The sequence below is a fragment of the Balaenoptera physalus genome, assembly GCF_965194825.1.
Source record: "Balaenoptera physalus genome assembly, chromosome: 8".
Taxonomy (NCBI): Eukaryota; Metazoa; Chordata; class Mammalia; order Artiodactyla; family Balaenopteridae; genus Balaenoptera; species Balaenoptera physalus.
Genome location: NC_138887.1, coordinates 56895538 through 56908968, shown reverse-complemented (window position 1 = coordinate 56908968; position 13431 = coordinate 56895538). Strand labels below are relative to the sequence as shown.

Sequence of the window (13431 nt, the reverse complement as noted above, 5' to 3'; positions counted from 1 at the left end):
CAACTATGTTTTGGGTTTGCTCTTTTCACCTTCTAGGCTGCGGTAACAGGTAAGTGCCACAACATTCTAAAAGCTATGATAAATACCCCAGAGTTTTACACAGGTGAGTCCTGAAAAATATCAGGGCACTACTACTGGAGTATTAGAGTAACCGTGTCAAAATGATTTTTCCTACTTTCTGGATATGTACTATAAGAGGTGATTTTGAAGAGAGTGCTCAAAACCATTTTTTGATCTAGTTCATGTTTTAGACAGTAGTAAATGATGTATATGTAGAAATGCATGGCATAAAACACCTATTATTGAACCTAACATACTATATTATACCTGATATTAGTGAGGATGGGAGTTGGACATTGCTTACCTGGAACACTGTCAACTGTCATGAGAAGAAAAGTACATGTGCCATCGTTATCATCTATCAAGTCATGGTTTGGGCCTTGTGACACCATCAAAAATCATGCCAGCTAAAGAAGAAGAAGAAAAGTCCCAAGAAATTTACTTATTTCTTTCCCCAGATCTGCCAGCTTGTGTGTTATAGCAAATTATTCCCATATATTTCCTATCAATATTCCTTCATTCAAATTTCTTTTGTAATTCATATTAAGCTACTAGTGTCTATAGATAGGTTTATATTTGATTTCCTACAATCTACTAAAATAGTAGTTTTCTACTATTAGAGATGTTGCTTATTCTAAAGTGCTGCTTGCTTGGAGAGAGAACCAAATAACTTAAAATTTTATCATAGAACGACCTGTAAATTACAGAGAACAAACTAGCAGAACTCATCTTCTGAGTGAATTTGGAGCTGGCTATTTGTTCCTTCAGCAATACCTAGTAATGCACAGACAGCTCTGTATTAGATTATTTGTCAATGTTATTTTATGAAGAAATTTAATAAAGTTTACTACTCTGCAATCCACTGAGCACTTCCTAACTTAATTGTCATATTCTGCATTTCCTGAGATTTACAATTAAAATTGTGACGAGCCAGACATACAAACTACCCCTTGTGTGACAAGACAGGTTATTTGTATTTTACCAAAATTATATGAGATATTTCATTTATTTTATAAAAGTTCTATTAAAAATTGATTTACCCATCTATAAGTACCTACATGAGATATATTTTAAGTCTGAATAGTTTTTCAGCCCAATTTTCTCTTAATGCCCACCACCACACAAAAGATAGTTCAATTTACTATTTATGCCCATGCCAGATCCAGTTAATAAAAAATAATGGCTCTGACATTTTATATTTTCCAAGGATGATCAAATAAGAAATGGTCTCCAGACCAGAATAAACATTTATTTTGATTAAGAAATGTTTAGTCTTCCTTATGTTGTCACTAGTCACCAATATTACTTCCTAAATTTCTAAAACTACATCAGGCAAGGTCTTAACTTATAATAGTTTATGCCATTGTTTTGTTAAACCTAATTTTAATTGCTAGAAAGACCAATAATAGTATCGAGAGACCACATTTCCAGTATTATTGCTATTTTGTGTGCTAAGTATGTGGTTTGTAAACAGAAACAGTGTATAACTAAAAAAATCAAAGATTTATTTTTACTATATAACTAACTTTGAAGATACATTTATCTTTAAATACTCACTCATGATAATTTCACACTGGCTTTAAGAAAAATAAATTCCTTACTGAATATGGATCCAAAAATCCGTGTTTCTTTGTGCTCATCCTCTTGTTTGTTCTTTCTTTCCAACATCCCGGGTGACTGCAGTAGGAATGAAGAATGTGGAATGATTAATGACTTTGTAAATGATTTCACGAGGCATTAAATTGAAAATCAACTTTAAGAACCATTTGTTTAGTCATTTCACTATACTTTCAACAAACACTTATTGAGTTTCAGGTATTGGGCTTGATGACAGGCTGATGAAGAAAATGATAGCGCTGATAACAACTAAGAAATTTGAGAAGGGGAGACCATTTGCAACTAATGTTGGTAACACGAAGTTTTATTTAAGTCTTTTTGACCAGTTTTAGACTTGCTTGGAGAAGTTTTAGACCTGTCTAAATATCTCTAGGCTTGACATCTGAATGATTTTTGCTTATATGACTTATTTTCTGACTTGTAAAATTCACCACTTTGAGAGTAAGCATCCTAAACATAAAACAGAATTAATACCACATGCCTTATAGAGTACTGATTGATATGGGGTAAAACAAGTATATACGTATATAGATGAAGGTGCTTTGTCAACCACTGAGTTAGTTACACAAATGAAATACATTGCTATTAAGACACTTAACTGGAAATATCCAGAGGCCACTCATGGACATGAAACTTGAAGATATGGCACTGTACATTTATAAATTTCAGTTGTAAAACAAAAAGTATTTTAATAGAAATCTTAGGAGCAATTGACCTCTCCTAGCTAAAAAGTGGGGAAAAGGGGCAGAAGCCAAAGACAGAATCTTAAAATATATGAACAACACTTACTTACGAGGTAGTAGAAAGAAAAAGAAAAATAGCACAGTGCAGTAGTAGAAGCCAGAGATATCAAACCTAACTGAGGTCAGGTTCACGATGGAAAACCACACACCTCCCTGATGGATCTGGAGGTGCTTCTTTATATTCAAGAGGTGGTTTTCAGCAGAATAATCATGAAGAAAGATTAAGAACTTCAGATGGAATAAGATGTGTTGTTTTTCAAAAGTCTCTCTCCTTTATCTCTAAATCCAATCAACTGGTTTCTATCTGAACAATTACCTACCTCTTTAATCTACTCCCTCTTTTCCTCTCAATTGCCATGAGCACTTGAGAGGAGTGATACCTTAATGAATGCTTCCTGGTTTCTGATGCCTCAGACTTAGAAAACAGTATCCCTGGAAAAAGACAAAGACAAAGGGGCAGTATGGAACTCGAAGACAAGAAGACTTTACTTCTAGGTCTGTATTAGTCTGCTCTGGCTGCCGTAAAAAAACGAAAACAAACAAACAAAAAAACCACACAGGTTGGGTATCTTAAACAACAGAAATGTATTTTCTCACAGTTTTGGAGGGTAGAGTCCAAGATCACGGTGCCATCAGTGTTGGTTGCTGGTGAGACCTATCTTCCTACCTTGTAGACAGCCTCCTTCCTGTTGTTTCCTCAGAAAGAGAAAGATCTCTGGTGTCTGTTTCTCATAAGGACACCAGTCCTGTTGGATTAGGGCCCCTCTTACAACCTCGTTTTAACCCTAATTACCTGTCTTAAGGACACATGGGAGTTCGGGGTTCAACATATGAATTTTCAGGGGGAACACAATCCAGTCAATAACAAGACCTGAGTATATCAAGGGTATATGGTGACTACTGATTAAGGAAAGTTGCTCTCATCTAACATTTAGGATGTTGGTTGTAAGATACTGAATTAAAACTATTTCTCTGTGAAGGAAGCAATTCAAAACAAGATAAATACTTCTCTCCTACTAAAATGTCTAACTAGCATTTCTCCCATATTTTCTGTCTTTGACTTTCCAACCTGTCCTCTACATAGATATGAGTTACCTTCCTAAACTTTAAGTCAGACCTTTCTACTCCTCTGCTTGAAAAATCTTCAATGACTCCCCACTGCTTAATGCATACAATTTAACATTTTAATTACTCATTCAGTTCTCAATAACCTGGCTCCAACTTGTATTTTGTGTCATCAATCACTCAACTCTTCAGCCACAGAGGACTACTCATTGCTACTTGGACTTTTCATGGTTTTTGATAACATTATGCATACGCTAACACTGTTTCTTCAGCCTGGAATGTCTTCTCCCTCAAGGCGCACTTCTTTTTTTCTTTTTTTCTTTTTTTGGTATCTTTTAAAAATACCAGGCTTTATTTTTTAGAGCAGTTTTAGGTCTACAGAAAGACTGAGCAGAAATTATACAGAGCTCTCATTTAGCTCCTCTCCTCCTGCACAGTTTCCCCTATTATTATCTTTCATTATTTTTTTTTAAAGTTTTTAAATAGGCTTTTCTTTTTTTTTAACATCTTTAGTGGAGTATAATTGCTTTACAATGTTGTGTTAGTTTCTGCTATGTAACAAAGTGAATCAGCTATATGTATACATATATCCCCATATCCCCTCCTTCTTGAAAGGCCCACTTCTACATTCCAGGGCTTCAGTGAAGCCTTCCTTGATCTCAGTAAGAGGAAATCACCCCCAAAACTCTTTGAGCATAAGTTAATTGCTTACAAAAATAAACTCAAAATGACTTAAAGACTTAAACATACGACATAACACCATAAAACTCCTAGAAGAGAGCATAGGCAAAACATTCTCTGACATAAATCATACCAATGTTTTTTTAGGTAAGACTGACAAGGCAATGGAAATAAAAACAAAAATAAACAAATGGGACCTAATCAAACTTACAAGCTTTGGCACAGCAAAGGAAAGGAAGGAAGAAAGGAAAGAAGAAAAGAGAACCTATGGAATGGGGGAAAATATCTGCAAACGATGTGACCGACAAGGGCTTGATCTCCAAAACATACAGACACCTCATACAACTCAACAAAAGTAAACAACCCAGTCAAAAAATGAGCAAAAGACCTTAACAGACATTTCTCCAAAGAAGACATACATATGGCCAGTAGGCACATGAAAAGATGCTGAACATCACTAATTCTTAGAGAAATGCAAATCAAAACTGCAATGAGGCACCACCTCACTGTGGTCAGAATGGCCATCATCAAAAAGTCTACAAACAATAAATGCTGGAGAGGGTGTGGAGAAAAGGGAAGCCTCCTACACTGTTGGTGGGAATGTAAAATTGGTACAACCATTATGGAGAACAGTATGGCAGAAAACTAAAACTAAAAGTAAAAACTAGTTTTACAAAAATTAAAAATAGAGTTACTAAAAATATGATCCAGCAATCCCACTCCTAGACATAGAGCCAGAGGAAGCTATAATTCAAAAATATACATGCACCTCTATGTTCATAGCAGCACTATTCACAACAGCCAAAACATGGAAACAACCTAAATGTCCATCAACAGATGAATGGATAAAGAAGGTGTGGTACACACAAATGAACTTATTTACCAAACAGAAATCACAGATGTAGAAAACAAACCTATGGTTACCACGGGGGAGAAGGGGGACGGGATAAATTGAGAGATTGGGATTGACATATACACACTACTATACATAAAACAGATAACTAATAAGGATACACTGCATCACACAGGGAACTCTAGCCAGTACTCTGTAATGACCTATACAGGAAAATAATCTTAGAAAGAATGAATATATGTATATGTATAACAGATTCACTTTACTGTACACCTGAAACTAACACAACATTGTAAATTAACTATACTCCAAAAAACATTTTTTTAAAATATATTAACTAATTTTTAAAAAGATGTAGTACATATATACAATGAAATATTACTCAGCCATAAAAAAAGAACGAAATAATGCCATTTGCAGTAACATGGATGCCACTAGACATTATCATACTAAGTGAAGTCAGTCAGAAAGAGAAAGACAAATACCATATGATATCACTTATATGCGGAATCTAAAATATGACACAAATGAGCCTATCTATGAAACAGAAACAGACTCACAGACGTAGAGATCAGACTTGTGGTTGCCAAGGGGGAGGGGGGGAGGGAGAGGGATGAACTGGGAGTTCAGGGTTGGTAGATGCAAACTATTACATTTAGAATGGATAAACAACAAGGTCCTGCTGTATAGCACAGGGAACTATATCCAAAATCCTGGGATAAACCATAATGGAAAAGAAAATAATAAAAGAATGTGTATATGTGTATAAATAACTGAGTCACTCTGCTGCACAGCAGAGATTGACACAACATTGTCAATCAACTCTCCTTCAATTAACAAAATAAATTAAAAAAATAAGTTAATTGCTTACATGTCTGTCTTTCCCAAAATACTATGTGCTTCTTAGGGCAGAGAATGTTTTATTTATATTTTAACCAGCATACCTTAAAAACAAAAACAAACCAAAAAACCTGTCATATAGTAAGTGCTGAATAACTGCTCAGTGATTGACGAAATTGGAGAGGCTATGTAGAATAGTTATTAGAAGTGTCTGATAGGTAAAGAAAGGTATAAAATATAGAAAAAAGTTTCAGTTTTTTTCTCTAAGAGAAGAAACTGTCTGTATTTTATAAAAAGAAGCTATGAACATGCTGCCAGGGATCATCTATACGGAGTGGCCTCAAAAATGAGAGACAAGCAGACTCTAATTCACTAGGCATTCCAAACTACAGCTTGAGTCCAAAAGATACATATATCCATTTTCCTGTTAGAGCAGCAAGAATAACAACAAAAGAGGTAGATATAAGAGGAAAACACTTCAAATATGCCCTAAGTTCCTTGACCTCGTAAAGTAAAAGTTGCCGTACCTCTCTTTATAACCCATGGAATTGTACAAAGTGTTCCACGGACCCACAGTCTATTGGGGGGAAAAAAACATGTTCTGAGTTCACACTGAATAGCTTTTCATAAGAAATTATACAGCAGCACAATTAAAATGAAATACTAATTGCAACAAGAAAAGATGGTGACTGCAGAATATAACTCAGTCTTAATAGATTTTCTAATGCCTCTCTTTATACCAAAGGGGAGTAGCCCTTTAGCCAATAAAGTAAATTTTCTGATCTCCAAATGGGTACTTTATCCTCATTCAGGCTGATACTGCAGCGACATCATGAATTTCTCAGACAGCTTTGTGAATCAGCAGAGTATTTCAGAGGAAAGCATTGACTGCTAAAAGCAAAGTCGTTATTTTTTAAACAGCCTTTAAACTAGCAGATGAAACATTTCATTTTGGGTCAAGGATGCATTTGCTCCAGCCACCTAGAGGAGCAGAGAAGGCTGAACCAGTTGGGAAGGAACAGAGTAATGTTACTGTGTCAGCCAAACCTCAAAGTATACCGTTTTGCAGGTCAAACATTTTTGACTTCTTCTTTTTAGTATCCAGGTCTATAATTCTTATTTCCAAAGAGCTTAAACATTAATATTCCATGAAATATCATCCTATATTTCTAAAGTATCTTTAGAAAGCCATTAACTAATTTGCTCATAATGAACTTTGAGGTCTAGAAAAAAACTGGTTTTCTTTCTCTTTAAATAACCTCAAGAAAGGAAATTCAGACAAGAAAAATGTACGCTTCCTAATACATCCATTCAGCAAATGTTCTGAGTGCTTCCATATGCTGGGCATTGTGTTAGGTGCTGGGAATACTAAAGCAGTATGACACAGTCCCTTTCCTCAATCATATGACAATACACAGTGTTTAGAGGTCAAATTAATTAGACTCAAGATATCCCCACCCTTCTCTTTTCTTTGTTCTGGTAAATTGATGAGTGTTTTTGAAGCTTTCATAGGGTAAAATTGTGATTTAAGTCGACTCACAGTCTTAAATAGCTTCATATAGATTTAGTTTCATCAAATCTTTGGATATGTTTTACTTTGCACTTTTTATTGACGTAAATATATCTTATTTGGGGAGTCCTAGCTTCAAGCAAGTTCTTTAAAATGTTGTATTGCATAAAGAATAGGGTTGAGAGTAAAGCATAGAATATTTATAAAAATATGTAATGCTGAAATTATATGTTGAAGAAAAACCTTTCCTTACACAGAACAACCTGTATATTACTGGCAAGGACACTGATTGCCACTGTTATGTGTATCCTTCAGAATTATGTGCGTGCATTCTTGTGTCTATTGACTCTGATAGGTTTATGTGTGTGTATCTAGTATGGACAGTTTAACCCCGAGATTTCCTGTGGCCACTGATAAGTCTCAGTCTTCAAATCATTCCATGCTTTTACTGTTGCCTACTGCCAATCTTTTAAACTAATATAAAATTGAGAGAGTTTACACTGCAGACCGTTTATTCTTAAAACAGGTTTCTCAGTTTAATTTTATTCATAATTTTCATATCTATGCATCACCTGTACCATTATTTGTATATGTCATTTTCAGCTCACGTTTTAAATAAAAGAAGCCCCATTTCGAACAACCATAGTTTTAAATCAGTTTGGTATTATACATGTGTGTGTGTCATATATATATATATGTGTGTGTGTATTATATATACATATGTATGTGCACACATATACACACATATACTCTATTAAACAATAACATTAATATACAACCATAAATATGTGACATTTAAGCCAAGGATCAACAAACTTTTTCTGTGAACAGCCAGGTAACGATTTAGTTTTTGCAGGGCATACAGTCTCTGTACATCTCAACTCTGCTATTCCAGTGCAACAGCAGCCACAGACAGCAATGTAAACCAGTGGGCATGGTTGTGTTCAAATAAAACCATAGTTACAAAAACAGACAGCAGACCAGATATGACCCATGGCCTGAAGTCTTTTAGACTCCTAATCTAGACATATCCTACGTCATCAATGATAGGCATATCATTCTATTTGAAACAATGCTTTAATATAATTCTTTGGAGTTATGAGGCTAATGTGTATCTGACCTTTTACTATTACTTGAGCGGCCATTCTTAGCCCCATAAGTATGGTGGGTTTTGGTCAAGTTTTGCACAACAGTGAGGAGGCTGAAAGAACCCATGCTGGTATTTCTGGTTAGGAAGGGACAAAGCATGGTTTGCTGATTGGCATTTTGAAACTCTCCTAAGTGTTCCTGCTGGTAGATTAAGAAAAAGTGGTGTGTTGATACAGAAAACAAATTTATGGTTAAGAAAGGGGAAAGGGGGATAAATTAGGAGTCTGGGATTAACAGATACACACTACTATATATAAAATAGATAAACAACAAAGACCTAGCTGGCCTACATTTCTTTAATTGTACCAAAATGTTTTTATAAATATTTTATCATAAATTACGTGAACGTCTGATATTTCTTTACAATGAGTTTTAATACTATGCATATATTTTGAGTTTTATGTATAACTGTCCACCCATTTGCACTTCCATCAGTGGTTCTATATTTAGAATTCTGAATGATGCATATCCCTTGCCTGAAAACGTGTGACTGTTGTTAATTAAGATCAGTAATATCTGGAACACAGCATCAGCATCATGTGACATAAGATAGTCCTTTTTGTCCCCCCTATTCGGCAAAGAATTAGACATCCATCCACAAACAAAAATGTCTGTGTGGGAGTTGTGAGATCTAACACCACATGCCAAGGGACCCAGAAAGAGTCTTGCCCTCTTGTGCATCTGGTAATAGGCAGACAGACCTTGGTACACACTGTAGAAAAAGCAGAGCAACACACCTGTCCAATCCCCTCTGACCTGGACAGAAAATTAGACCAGAGAGAAACAGAAGTCCAGCTTCCTAAAGGGGAATTCAAGTACACTGTTGGAGGCAAAAAGAAAAGCCCACAAATTTGGACATAGCGAAGATCGTAAGAATTTTACCAGCAGCCCTCCCTCCCCTGCCCTCACCAAAGCAACACTGCATGCAGCTGTCTATGTGGGAGTGACAACCTCTCCCATAGGGGAAAAGGATAGCCATAAATGAGTGCCCTGGTACTACAGTGGTGCCAGATGCAGCTGGAGAAACCCACCTCTCTTCAGAAGAACTAAGGCACTGAGGTGGGACACCCATGATTGGGGGGAGGGAGGAAAGCTAGAAAGAGGCAGATAAGAGTATCAAAGGGCATTACAGGGACACAGTTCCTGCTGACTACACTAAGCAGGAACTACACCCATGAGCCTCTGGCAGAACCACATACCAAGGGATCTCCCTAGTGGGACTACAAACACCCCAATGCCCCAAGTGCTAAACCCACACCTCTCCCCACTCTGTGGCCAGCTCCTGGTGTGCTCCAGCACTTTCAAGTGCCGCTGTGAAAACAAACTCTGATAGACAGGGAGTTAGCTCAGGAAACAGGCCAGGGTCTGTGCACTAATGACAAACTACAAGCTTGAGCTATGTTACCACCTTCTGGGAAACAAAAAAGAGACGTTTCCAGTAGCCAGACTGGGAAGTTGTAAGAACCAGAGAGAACATGCAAGCTTAAAAATTCTGCCACAAAATGTATGGAGCAGGTGTATCCATACAAGTACCAGCTATAAACAAGACAAATGAAGACTATCTCCCACCAGAAGACAAGTAAAGATTTGAGGACTCTACTGCTTCAAATGTGAAAACAGCAATGCAAAGCTCCAAGAACATGAAAAATTAAGGAAACATGTCATCACTAGAAGATAACAATCCTCCCCTCCAGTAACCAAATTCAAAAGCATGCAAATGGCGACTTAGCTGATAAAAAATAGCTTTTTTGAGAAAACATGCTGCAGGAAAACATAGAAAGCCAACAAAATCAGGAAAACAATTCATGAACAAAATGAGAAATTTAACAGAGACAGAAATCATGAAAAAGAACCAAACAAGTTCTAGAGCTGAAGAATTCATTAAACAAAATGAGAAATGCGATAGAGAGCATCTACAGTAGAACAGAACAAACAGAAGATAGGATCAATGCTCAGAGGACAGGAACTTTGAAATAACCCAGTAGGAGGAGAAAAAAGAAAAAAAAGAGGGACTTCCCTGGTGGCACAGTGGTTAAGAATCTGCCTGCCGAGATAGCCTCATCCACCAGAGGGCAGACAGTAGAAGCAAAAAGAACGACAATCCTGCAGCCTGTGGAACAAAAACCACCTTCACAGAAAGATAGACAAGATGAAAAGGCAGAGGGCTATGTACCAGATGAAGGAGCAAGATAAAACCCCAGAAAAACAACTAAATGAAGTGGAGATAGGCAACCTTCCAGAAAAAGAATTCACAATGATGAGAGTGAAGATGATCCAGGACCTCGGAAAAGAATGGAGGCAAAGATCGAGAAGATGCAAGAAATGTTTAACAAAGACCTAGAAGAATTAAAGAACAAACAAACAGAGATGAACAATACAATAACTGAAATGAAAACTACACTAGAAGGAATCAATAGCAGAATAACTGAGGCAGAAGAACGGATAAGTGACCTGGAAGACAGAATGGTGGAATTTACTGCTGTGGAACACAATAAAGAAAAAAGAATGAAAAGAAATGAAGACAGCCAAAGAGACCTCTGGGACAACATTAAATGCAACAACATTTGCATTATAGGGGTCCCAGAAGGAGAAGAGAAAGAGAAGGGACCCGAGAAAATATTTGAAGAGATTATAGTCGAAAACTTCCATAACATGGGAAAGGAAATAGCCACCCAAGTCCAGGGATCACAGAGAGTCCCATACAGAATAAACCCAAGGAGAAACACGCCGAGACACATAGTAATCAAATTGGCAAAACTTAAAGACAAAGAAAAATTATTGAAAGCAGCAAGGGAAAAATGACAAATAACATACAAGGGAACTCCCATTAGGTTAACAGCTGATTTCTCAGCAGAAACCCTACAAGCCAGAAGAGAGGGGCATGATATACTTAAAGTGATGAAACGGAAGAACCTACAACCAAGATTACTCTACCTGGCAAGGATCTCATTCAGAAATGATGGAGAAATCAAAAGCTTTACAGACAAGCCAAAGCTAAGAGAATTCAGCACCACCAAACCAGCTCTACAACAAATGCTAAAGGAACTTCTCTAAGTGGGAAACACAAGATAAGAAAAGGACCTACAAAAACAAACCCAAAACAATTAAGAAAATGGTCATAGGAACATACATATCGATAATTACCTTAAACGTGAATGGATTAAATGCTCCAACCAAAAGACACAGGCTTGCTGAATGGATACAACAACAAGACCCATATATATGCTATCTACAAGAGACCCACTTCCGACCTAGGGACACATACAGACTGAAAGGGAGGGGATGGAAAAAGATATTCCATGCAAAAGGAAATCAAAAGAAAGTTGGAGTAGCAATACTCATATCAGATAAAATAGACTTTAAAATAAAGAATGCTACAAGAGACAAGGAAGGACACTACATAATGATCAAGGGATCAATCCAAGAAGAAGACATAACAATTATAAATATATATGCACCCAACATAGGAACACCTAAATACATAAGGCAACTGCTAACAGCTATAAAAGAGGAAATTGACAGTAACACAATAATAGTGGGGGACTTTAACACCTCACTTATACCAATGGACAGATCATCCAAAATGAAAATAAATAAGGAAACAGAAGCTTTAAATGACACAATAGACCAGATAGATTTAATTGATATTTATAGGACATTCCATCCAGAAACAGCAGAATACACGTTCTTCTCAAGTGCGCAAGGAACATTCTCCAGGATAGATCACATCTTGGGTCACAAATCAAGCCTCAGTAAATTTAAGAAAATTGAAATCATACCAAGCATCTTTTCTGACCACAACGCTGTAAGATTAGAAATGAATTACAGGGAAGAAAACATAAAAAACACAAACACACGGAGGCTAAACAATACGTTACTAAATAACCAAGAGATCACTGAAGAAATGAAAGAGGAAATCAAAAAATACCTAGAGACAAATGACAATGAAAACATGATGATCCAAAACCTATGGGATGCAGCAAAAGCAGTTCTAAAAGGAAAGTTTATAGCTATACAAGCCTACCTCAAGAAACAAGAAAAATCTCAAGTAAACAATCTAACCTTACACCTAAAGGAACTAGAGAAAGAATAACAAACAAAACACAAAGTTAGCAGAAGGAAAGAAATCATAAAGATCAGAGCAGAAATAAATGAAATAGAAACAAAGAAAACAATAGCAAAGGTCAATAAAACTAAAAGCTGGTTCTTTGAGAAGATACACAAAGTTGATAAACCTTTAGCCAGACTCATCAAGAAAAAGAGGGTGAGGACTCAAATCCATAAAATTAGAAATGAAAAAGGAGAAGTTACAACAGACACTGCAGAAATACAAAGCATCCTAAGAGACTACTACAAGCAACTCTATGCCAATAAAATGGACAACCTGGAAGAAATGGACAAATTCTTAGAAAGGTATAACCTTCCAAGACTGAACGAGGAAGAAACAGAAAATATGAACAGACCAATCACAAGTAATGAAATTGAAACTGTGATTAAAAATCTTCCAACAAACAAAAGTCCAGGACCAGATGGCTTCACAGGTGAATTCTACCAAACATTTAGAGAAGAGCTAACACCCATCCTTCTCAAACTCTCCCAAAAAATTGCAGAGGAAGGAACACTCCCAAAACCATTCTACGAGGCCACCATCACCCTGATACCAAAACCAGACAAAGATACTACAAAAAAAAGAAAATTATAGACCAATATCACTGATGAATATAGATGCAAAAATCCTCAACAAAATACTAGCAAACAGAATCCAGCAACACATTAAAAGGATCATACACCATGATCAGGTTGGATTTATCCCAGGGATGCAAGGATTCTTCAATATACGCAAATCAATCAAGGTGATACACCATATTAACAAACTGAAGAAGAAAAACCATATGATCATCTCAATAGATGCA

At 36.4% G+C, this 13431-nt stretch overlaps 2 long non-coding RNA genes across 3 annotated transcripts in view; one reads left to right on the top strand and one right to left on the bottom strand.

The window, feature by feature from the left end:
- LOC309665932 overlaps positions 1-13431 on the bottom strand; it is a 53525-nt gene that overhangs the window by 4775 nt on the left and 35319 nt on the right. Inside the window, exons 2-3 of one of the 2 annotated variants that reach the window (XR_014266784.1) lie at positions 1662-1737; positions 365-467 (exon numbers count right to left, since the gene is read on the bottom strand). This is a non-coding gene — a long non-coding RNA (uncharacterized lncRNA). Of the gene's footprint in view, positions 1-364; positions 1738-13431 lie in introns of both variants that reach the window. The other variant, XR_014266783.1, reaches the window with a different exon arrangement.
- The window catches only part of LOC309665935, a 358088-nt gene that overhangs the window by 330568 nt on the left and 14089 nt on the right, over positions 1-13431 (top strand). The window contains exon 4 of the long non-coding RNA XR_014266788.1: positions 342-1968. This is a non-coding gene — a long non-coding RNA (uncharacterized lncRNA). The remainder of the gene's footprint in view (positions 1-341; positions 1969-13431) is intronic.